The sequence below is a fragment of the Lissotriton helveticus genome, chromosome 1_1 (assembly GCF_964261635.1).
Source record: "Lissotriton helveticus chromosome 1_1, aLisHel1.1, whole genome shotgun sequence".
Classification (NCBI taxonomy): domain Eukaryota; kingdom Metazoa; phylum Chordata; class Amphibia; order Caudata; family Salamandridae; genus Lissotriton; species Lissotriton helveticus.
In genome coordinates, this window is record NC_136057.1 from 1,835,666,610 (window position 1) to 1,835,676,065 (window position 9,456).

A 9,456-nucleotide genomic window follows, 5' to 3' on the forward strand; every position below is an offset into this window, starting at 1 on the left:
GGGTGGATTTGGATTTGGAGGGTGGATTTGGAGTTGGAGGGTGGATTTGGATTTGGAGGGTGGAGTTGGAGGGTGGATTTGGAGTTGGAGGGTGGATGTGGAGTTGGAGGGTGGAGTAAGAGTTGGAGGGTGGATTTGGAGTTGGAGGGTAGATTTGGAGTTGGAGGGTGGAGTGAGAGTTGGAGGGTGGATTTGGAGTTTGGAGTTGGAGGGTGGATTTGGAGTTGGAGGGTAGAGTTGGAGTTGGAGGGTAGAGTTGGAGGGGGGAGTTGGAGTTGGAGGGTGGATTTGGAGTTGGAGGGTGGATTTGGAGTTGGAGGAGGAGTTAGAGTTGGAGGGTGGATTTGAGTTGGAGGGTGTATTTGGAGTTGGAGGGTGGAGTTAGAGGGTGGAGTTGGAGTTGGAGGGTGAAGTTGGAGGAAGGATTTGGAGGGTGGATTTGGAGTTGGAGGGTGGAGTTGTAGGGTGGATTGGGAGTTGGAGGGTGGATTTGGAGTTGTGGAGTGGAGTTGGAGGGTGGAGTTGGAGTTGGAGGTTGGATTTGGAGATTTGATTTGGAGTTGGAGGTTGGATTTGGAGTTGGAGGGTAGAATTGGAGTTGGAGGGTGGAGTAGGAGGGTGGATTTGGAGTTGGAGGGTAGATTTGGAGTTGGAGGGTGGGGTAGGAGTTGGAGGCTGGAGTTGTAGTTGGAAGGTGGAGTTGGAGTTGGAAGATGGATTTGGAGTTGGAGGGTGGATTTGGAGTTGGAGGGTGGAGTTGGAGGGTGAAGTTGGAGTGTGGAGTTGGAGTTGGAGGGTGGAGTTGGAGGGTGGAGTTGGAGGGTGGATTTGGAGTTGGAGAGTGGAGTTGGAGTTGGAGGGTGGAGTTGGAGGTTGGAGTTGGAGATTGGATTTGGAGATGGAGGGTGGATTTGGAGTTGGAGGGTAGATTTGGAGTTGGAGGGTGGAGTTGGAGGGTGGAGTAGGAGGGTGGATTTGGAGTTCGAGGGTAGATTTGGAGTTGGAGGGTGGAGTAGGAGTTGGAGGCTGGAGTTGGAGTATGGAGATGGAGTTTGAGGGTGGAGTTGGAGTGTGGAGTTGGAGGGTGGATTTGGAGTTGGAGGGTGGAGTTGAAGGGTGGAGTTGGAGATGGAGGGTGGATTTGGAGTTGGAGGTGGATTTGGAGTTGGAGGGTGGATTTGGAGTTGGAGGTTGGATTTGGAGTTGGAGGGTAGAGTTGGAGTTGGAGGGTGGAGTTGGTGGGTGGATTTGGAGTTGGAGGGTGGATTTGGCATTGGAGTTAGAGTTGGAGGGTGGATTTGGAGTTGAAGGGTAGATTTGGAGTAGGAGGGTGGAGTTAGAGTTGGAGGAGGGATTTGTAGTTGGAGGGTGGATTTGTAGTTGGAGGGTGGATTTAGAGTTGGAGGGTAGAATTGGAGTTGGAGGGTGGAGTTGGAGGGTGGAGTTGGAGGGTGGATTTGGAGTTGGAAGGGGTACACAGACATAATATCGACTCCAAAATATCGTTTGGACATAATATCGACTCCAAAATATCGTTTGGAGAAAATATCGACAGGACAGAATATCGACAGCCAAAATATCGTTTTTAAGGTATGTGAAGTAATATCGTTTTTAAGGTAAGTGAAGTAATATCGTTTTTATTTTTAGGGTTCAGGGTCAGTTTTGGGTTTTTGGGTAAAGGGGTATTTTTAGGGTTCAGGGTCAGTTTTGGGTTTTTGGGTAAAGGGGTATTTTAAGGGTTCAGGGTCAGTTTTCAGTTTTTGGGTAAAGGGGTATTTTTAGGGTTTAGGGTCAGTTTTCAGTTTTTGGGTAAAGGGGTAGTTTTAGGGTTCAGGGTCAGTTTTCAGTTTTTGGGTAAAGGGGTATTTTTAGGGTTCAGGTCAGTTTTCAGTTTTTGGGTAAAGGGGTATTTTTAGGGTTCAGGGTCAGTTTTCAGTTTTTGGGTAAAGGGGTATTTTTAGGGTTCAGGGTCAGTTTTCAGTTATTGGGTATTATTTTATTATATTTTATTACTATATATATATGTTTAATAAATATGAAATAAAAAAATATTTATTTAACTTTCATTAATTATTTAATTATTATAAGTTAATTTAAGTAATTTTAAGTATATTTTAGTAATTAATTATTAATATTAATTTAATTTAACACTGTTTTTAGTAAATACGATATTTTTTACAACTATATTTTTGTAAACGATATTTTGTACTCGATATTTTTGTACTTACCTGTTTGTACATACAAACTCGATATTTTTGCTGTAGATATTTTTTCCTCGATATTTTGGGTAGTCGATATTTTGGTAGTCGATATTCTTTCAGTGATCCGTTGGAAGGTGGATTTGGAGTTGGAGGGTAGATTTGGACTTGGAGGGTGGATTTAGAGTTGCAGGGTAGATTTGGAGTTGGAGGGTGGATTTAGAGTTGGAGGGTGGATTTGGAGTTGGAGGGTGGATTTGGAGTTGGAGGGTGGAGTTTGAGGGTGGATTTGGAGTTGGAGGGTGGATTTGGAGTTGGAGGGTGGAGTTGGAGTTGGAGGGTGGAGTTGTAGTTGGAAGGTGGAGTTGGAGTTAGAGGGTGGATTTGGAGTTGGAGGGTGGATTTGGAGTTGGAGGGTGAAGTTGGAGTTGGAGGGTGAAGTTGGAGTGTGGAAATGGAGTTGGAGGGGTGGAGTTGGAGGGTGGATTTGGAGTTGTGGAGTGGAGTTGGAGTTGGAGGGTGAAGTTGGAGTTGGAGGTTGGAGTTGGAGATTGGATTTGGATTTGGAGGGTGGATTTGGAGTTGGAGGGTAGAATTGGAGTTGGAGGGTGGAGTAGGAGGGTGGATTTGGAGTTGGAGGGTGGATTTGGAGTTGGAGGGTAGATTTGGAGTTGGAGGGTGGGGTAGGAGTTGGAGGCTGGAGTTGTAGTTGGAAGGTGGAGTTGGAATTGGAAGATGGATTTGGAGTTGGAGGGTGGATTTGCAGTTGGAGGGTGGAGTTGGAGGGTGGAAGTTGGAGTGTGGAGTTGGAGTTGGAAGGTGGAGATGGAGGTTGGAGTTGGAGATTGGATTTGGAGATGGAGGATGGATTTGGAGTTGTAGGGTAGATTTGGAGTTGGAGGGTGGAGTTGGAGTGGGAAGATGGATTTGGAGTTGGGAGGGGATTTGCAGTTGGAGGGTGGATTTGGAGTTGGAGGGCTGATTTGGAGTTGGAGAGTGGAGTTGGAGTTGGAGGGTGGAGTTGGAGGTTGGAGTTGGAGATTGGATTTGGAGATGGAGGGTGGATTTGGAGTTGTAGGGTAGATTTGGAGTTGGAGGGTGGAGTTGGAGGGTGGAGTAGGAGGGTGGATTTGGAGTTCGAGGGTAGATTTGGAGTTTGAGGGTGGAGTAGGAGTTGAAGGCTGGAGTTGGAGTATGGAGATGGAGTTTGAGGGTGGAGTTGGAGTGTGGAGTTGGAGGGTGGATTTGGAGTTGGAGGGTGGAGTTGGAGGGTGGAGTTGGAGGGTGGAGTTGGAGTTGGAGGGTGGATTTGGAGTTGGAGGGTGGATTTGGAGTTGGAGGGTGGATTTGGAGTTGGAGGTTGGATTTGGATTTGGAGGGTAGAGTTGGAGTTGGAGGGTGGAGTTGAAGGGTGGATTTGGAGTTGGAGGGTGGATTTGGCGTTGGAGTTAGAGTTGGAGGGTGGATTTGGAGTTGAAGGGTAGATTTGGAGTTGGAGGGTGGAGTTAGAGTTGGAGGGGGGATTTGTAGTTGGAGGGTGGATTTGGAGTTGGAGGGTGGATTTAGAGTTGGAGGGTAGAATTGGAGTTGGAGGGTGGAGTTGGAGGGTGGAGTTGGAGGGTGGATTTGGAGTTGGAGGGTAGATTTGGATTTGGAGGGTGGAGTAGGAGGGTGGATTTGGAGTTGGAGGGTAGATTTGGAGTTGGAGGGTGGGGTAGTAGTTGGAGGCTGGAGTTGTAGTTGGAAGGTGGAGTTGGAGTTGGAAGATGGATTTGAAGTTGGAGGGTGGATTTGGAGTTGGAGGGTGGAGTTGGAGTTGGAGGGTGAAGTTGGAGTGTGGAGTTGGAGTTGGAGGGTGGAGTTGGAGGGTGGAGTTGGAGATTGGATTTGGAGATGGAGGGTGGATTTGGAGTTGGAGGGTAGATTTGGAGTTGGAGGGTGGAGTTGGAGGGTGGAGTAGGAGGGTGGATTTGGAGTTCGAGGGTAGATTTGGAGTTGGAGGGTGGAGTAGGAGTTGGAGGCTGGAGTTGGAGTATGGAGATGGAGTTTGAGGGTGGAGTTGGAGTGTGGAGTCGGAGGGTGGATTTGGAGTTGGAGGGTGGAGTTGGAGTTGGAGGGTGGATTTGGAGTTGGAGGGTGGATTTGGAGTTGGAGGGTGGATTTGGAGTTGGAGGTTGGATTTGGATTTGGAGGGTAGAGTTGGAGTTGGAGGGTGGAGTTGAAGGGTGGATTTGGAGTTGGAGGGTGGATTTGGCGTTGGAGTTAGAGTTGGAGGGTGGATTTGGAGTTGAAGGGTAGATTTGGAGTTGGAGGGTGGAGTTGGAAATGGAGGGGGGATTTGTAGTTGGAGGGTGGAGTTGGAGTTGGAGGGTGGATTTAGAGTTGGAGGGTAGAATTGGAGTTGGAGGGTGAAGTTGGAGGGTGGAGTAGGAGGGTGGATTTGGAGTTGGAGGGTAGATTTGGAGTTGGAGGGTGGGGTAGGAGTTGGAGGCTCGAGTTGTAGTTGGAAGGTGGAGTTGGAGTTGGAAGGTGGATTTGGAGTTGGAGGGTGGATTTGGAGTTGGAGGGTGGAGTTGGAGTTGGAGGGTGAAGTTGGAGTGTGGAGTTGGAGTTGGAGAGTGGAGTTGGAGGGTAGAGTTGGAGGGTGGATTTGGAGTTGGAGAGTGGAGTTGTAGTTGGAGGGTGGAGTTGGAGTTGGAGGTTGGAGTTGGAGATTGGATTTGGAGTTGGAGGGTGGATTTGGAGCTGGAGGGGAGATTTGGAGTTGGAGGGTGGAGCAGGAGTTGGAGTCTGGAGTTGGAGTGTGGAGATGGAGTTTGAGGGTGGAGTTGGAGTGTGGAGTTGGAGGGTGGATTTGGAGTTGGAGGGTGGAGTTGGAGGGTGGAGTTGGAGTTGGAGGGTGGATTTGGAGTTGGAGGGTGGATTTGGAGTTGGAGGGTGGATTTGGAGTTGGAGGTTGGATTTGGAGTTGGAGGGTAGAGTTGGAGTTGGAGGGTGGAGTTGGAGGGTGGATTTGGAGTTGGAGTGTGGATTTGGAGTTTGAGTTAGAGTTGGAGGTTGGATTTGGAGTTGAAGGGTAGATTTGGAGTTGGAGGGTAGAGTTAGAGTTGGAGGGGGGATTTGTAGTTGGAGGGTGGATTTGGAGTTGGAGGGTGGATTTGGAGTTGGAGGGTGGATTTGGAGTTGCAGGGTGATTTTGGGGTTGGAGGGTGGCTTTGGAGTTGGAGTGTGGAGTTGGAGTGTGGAATTGGAGGGTGTAGTTGGAGGGTGGATTTGGAGTTGGAGGGTGGATTTGGAGTTGGAGGATAGATTTAGAGTTGGAGGGTGGATTTGGAGTTGGAGGGTGGATTTGGAGTTGGAGGGTGGATTTAGAGTAGGAGGGTGGAGTTGGAGGGTGGATTTGGAGTTGGAGGGAGGATTTGGAGTTGGAGGGTGAAGTTGGAGGGTGGAGTTGGAGGGCGGAGTTGGAGGGTGGAGTTGGAGGGTGGAGTTGGAGGGTGGATTTGGAGTTTGAGGGTGGATTTGGATTTGGAGGGTGGATTTGGAGTTGGAGGGTGGATTTGGATTTGGAGGGTGGAGTTGGAGGGTGGATTTGGAGTTGGAGGGTGGATGTGGAGTTGGAGGGTGGAGTAAGAGTTGGAGGGTGGATTTGGAGTTGGAGGGTAGATTTGGAGTTGGAGGGTGGAGTGAGAGTTGGAGGGTGGATTTGGAGTTTGGAGTTGGAGGGTGGATTTGGAGTTGGAGGGTAGAGTTGGAGTTGGAGGGTAGAGTTGGAGGGGGGAGTTGGAGTTGGAGGGTGGATTTGGAGTTGGAGGGTGGATTTGGAGTTGGAGGAGGAGTTAGAGTTGGAGGGTGGATTTGAGTTGGAGGGTGTATTTGGGTTGGAGGGTGGAGTTAGAGGGTGGAGTTGGAGGGTGAAGTTGGAGGAAGGATTTGGAGGGTGGATTGGAGTTGGAGGGTGGAGTTGTAGGGTGGATTGGGAGTTGGAGGGTGGATTTGGAGTTGGAGGGTGGAGTTGGAGGGTGGAGTTGGAGTTGGAGGGTGGAGTTTGAGGATGGAGTTGGAGGGTGGAGATGGAGGGTGTAGTTGGAGTGTGGATTTGGAGTTGGAGGGTGGAGTTAGAGGGTGGAGTTGGAGTTTAAGGGTGTATTTGGAGTTGGAGGGTGGATTTGGAGTTGGAGGGTAGAGATGGAGGGTGGAGTTGGAGTGTGGATTTGGAGTTGGAGGGTGGAGTTAGAGGGTGGAGTTGGAGGGTAGATTTGGAGTTTGTTAGATGGGGCGATCTCAGGGGAGGGCAGGAAGTGTACCTAACCACCCTGTGACCCTCCTCTCCCAGAAATACAGCCGAGCACTGGCGGGAGACCCTTCTGGGGGAAGTCTCGCATCTAAGATCGTACGCGCTGAGCTAGCACCACTCGACAAAGAGACACCACACAGTAGGTTCTGAAGAACGTATACTTTATCTAGTAAGATATCAGGATCTTTATGATCCGCAAGGTTCGTATTTACAAGTAGAGCAAGGGCTCATAGAGTCTTGGCAAGGGTAGGGGTAGCGGGACAGTCTTAAGGTTCAGGGTCAATTCAGGTGCGTATCCGGCGCACAGCTCTCAATCCTCGAGCCGGGGGATACGGTACGATCTTGCCGGACCAGAACAGTTGATGAGCCGTGACCACGTCAGCTGGGCTCAGATGGATCAGGTAGAAGTCCGTCTCTGCGAAGTGGGAGCCGCGACGTCGTCAGCAGGGCTCAGGTGTTCTCAAAGTTGCAAGTTAGCCGTGACCACTTCAGCAGGGCTCAGATGGTTCAGGCAGAAGTCTGTCTCTGCCACGTGGGAGCCGCGACGATGTCAGCAGCGCTCACCGAGGTTCCAAGGTCCGAATAGTTTCTTCTTCGATGTTATGTCGAGCCGCGACCACGTCAGCAGGGCTCTCTTAATTCCAGGAGTCAATCTGCCGATAGTCCCAGAGCACCCCTTGTTATAGGTCTGCTCCTCTTTGATGTCCGGAGTTGGAGGGTGGATTTGGAGTTGGAGTGGAGGGTGGATTTGGAGGGTGGATTTGCAGTTGGAGGGCGGAGTTAGAGGGTGGAATTGGAGGGTGGATTTGGAGTTGGAGGGTGGACTTGGAGTTGGAGGGTGGAGTTAGAGGGTGGAGTTGGAGTTGGTGGGTGGATTTGGAGTTGGAGGGTGGATTTGGAGTTGGAGGGTGGAGTTAGAGGGTGGAGTTGGAGTTGGAGGGTGGATTTGGAGTTGGAGGGTGGATTTGGAGTTGGAGGAGGAGTTAGAGTTGGAGGGTGGATTTGAGTTGGAGGGTGTATTTGGAGTTGGAGGGTGGAGTTAGAGGGTGGAGTTGGAGTTGGAGGGTGAAGTTGGAGGAAGGATTTGGAGGGTGGATTTGGAGTTGGAGGGTGGAGTTGTAGGGTGGATTGGGAGTTGGAGGGTGGATTTGGAGTTGGAGGGTGGAGTTGGAGGGTGGAGTTGGAGTTGGAGGGTGGAGTTTGAGGATGGAGTTGGAGGGTGGAGATGGAGGGTGGAGTTGGAGTGTGGATTTGGAGTTGGATGGTGGAGTTAGAGGGTGGAGTTGGAGTTTAAGGGTGTATTTGGAGTTGGAGGGTGGATTTGGAGTTGGAGGGTAGAGATGGAGGGTGGAGTTGGAGTGTGGATTTGGAGTTGGAGGGTGGAGTTAGAGGGTGGAGTTGGAGTTTAAGGGTGTATTTGGAGTTGGAGGGTGGATTTGGAGTTGGAGGGTGGAGTTAGAGTTGAAGGGTGGATTTTGAGTTGGATGGTGGATTTGGAGTTGGAGGGTGGAGTTAGAGGGTGGGGGTGGAGTTGGAGGGTGGATTTGGAGTTGGAGGGTGGAGTTAGAGTTGGAGGGTGGTTTTGGAGTTGGAGGGTGGAGTTAGAGTTGGAGGGTGGATTTTGAGTTGGAGGGTTGATTTGGAGTTGGAGGTTGGAGTTGGAAGGTGGAGTTTGAGTTGGAGGGTGGAGTTGGATGGTGGATATGGAGTTGGAGGGTGGATTGGAGTTGGAGGGTGGATTTGGAGTTGGAGGGTGGAGTTGGAGGGTGGAGTTGGAGTTGGAGGGTGGAGTTGGAGGATGGAGTTGGAGGGTGGAGTTGTAGAGTGGAGTTGGAGGGTTGATTTTGAGTTGGAAGGTGGAGGTGGAGTTGGAGGGTGGAGTTGGAGTTGGAGGGTGGATTTAGAGTTGGAGGTTGGATTTGGAGTTGGAGGGTGGATTTTGAGTTTGAGGGTGGAGTTGGAGGGTGGAGTTGGAGTTGGAGGGTCAAGTTGGAGGGTGGAGTTGGAGGGTGGATTTGGAGTTGGAGGGTGGATTTGGAATTGGAGGGTGGGGTTGGGTTGGAGGGTGGATTTGGAGTTGAAGGGTGGAGTTTGAGGGTGGATTGGAGGGTGGATTTGGAGTTGGTGGGTGGATTTGGAGTTGGAGGGTGGAGTTAGAGGGTAGAGTTGGAGTTGGTGGGTGGATTTGGAGTTTGAGGGTGGATTTGGAGTTGGAGGGTGGAGTTAGAGTTGGAGGGTGGATTTTGATTTGGAGGGTGGATTTGGAGTTGGAGCGTGGAGTTAGAGGGTGGAGTTGGAGTTGGAGGGTGAATTTGGAGTTGGAGGGTGGATTTTGAGTTGGAGGGTGGAGTTAGAGTTGGAGGGTGGATTTTGAGTTGGAGGGTGTATTTGGAGTTGGAGGGTGGAGTTGGAGGGTGGATTTGGAGTTGGAGGGTGGATTTGGAGTTGGACTGTGGATTGGGAGTTAGAGGGTGGATTTGGAGTTGGAGGGTGAAGTTGGAGGGTGTAGTTGGAGTTGGAGGTTGGAGTTGGAGGATGGAGTTGGAGGGTGGAGTTGTAGGGTGGAGTTGGAGTTGGAGGGTGGATTTGGAGTTGGAGGGTGGAGTTAGAGGGTGGAGTTGGAGTTTAAGGGTGGATTTGGAGTTGGAGGGTGGATTTGGAGTTGGAGGGTGGAGTTAGAGTTAGAGGGTGGATTTTGAGTTGGAGGGTGGATTTTGAGTTGGAGGGTGGAGTTAGAGTTGGAGGGTGGATTTTGAGTTGGAGGGTGTATTTGGAGTTGGAGGGTGGAGTTGGAGGGTGGATTTGGAGTTGGAGGGTGGATTTGGAGTTGGTGGGTGGATTTGGAGTTGGAGGGTGGAGTTAGAGGGTAGAGTTGGAGTTGGTGGGTGGATTTGGAGTTTGAGGGTGGATTTGGAGTTGGAGGGTGGAGTTAGAGTTGGAGGGTGGATTTTGATTTGGAGG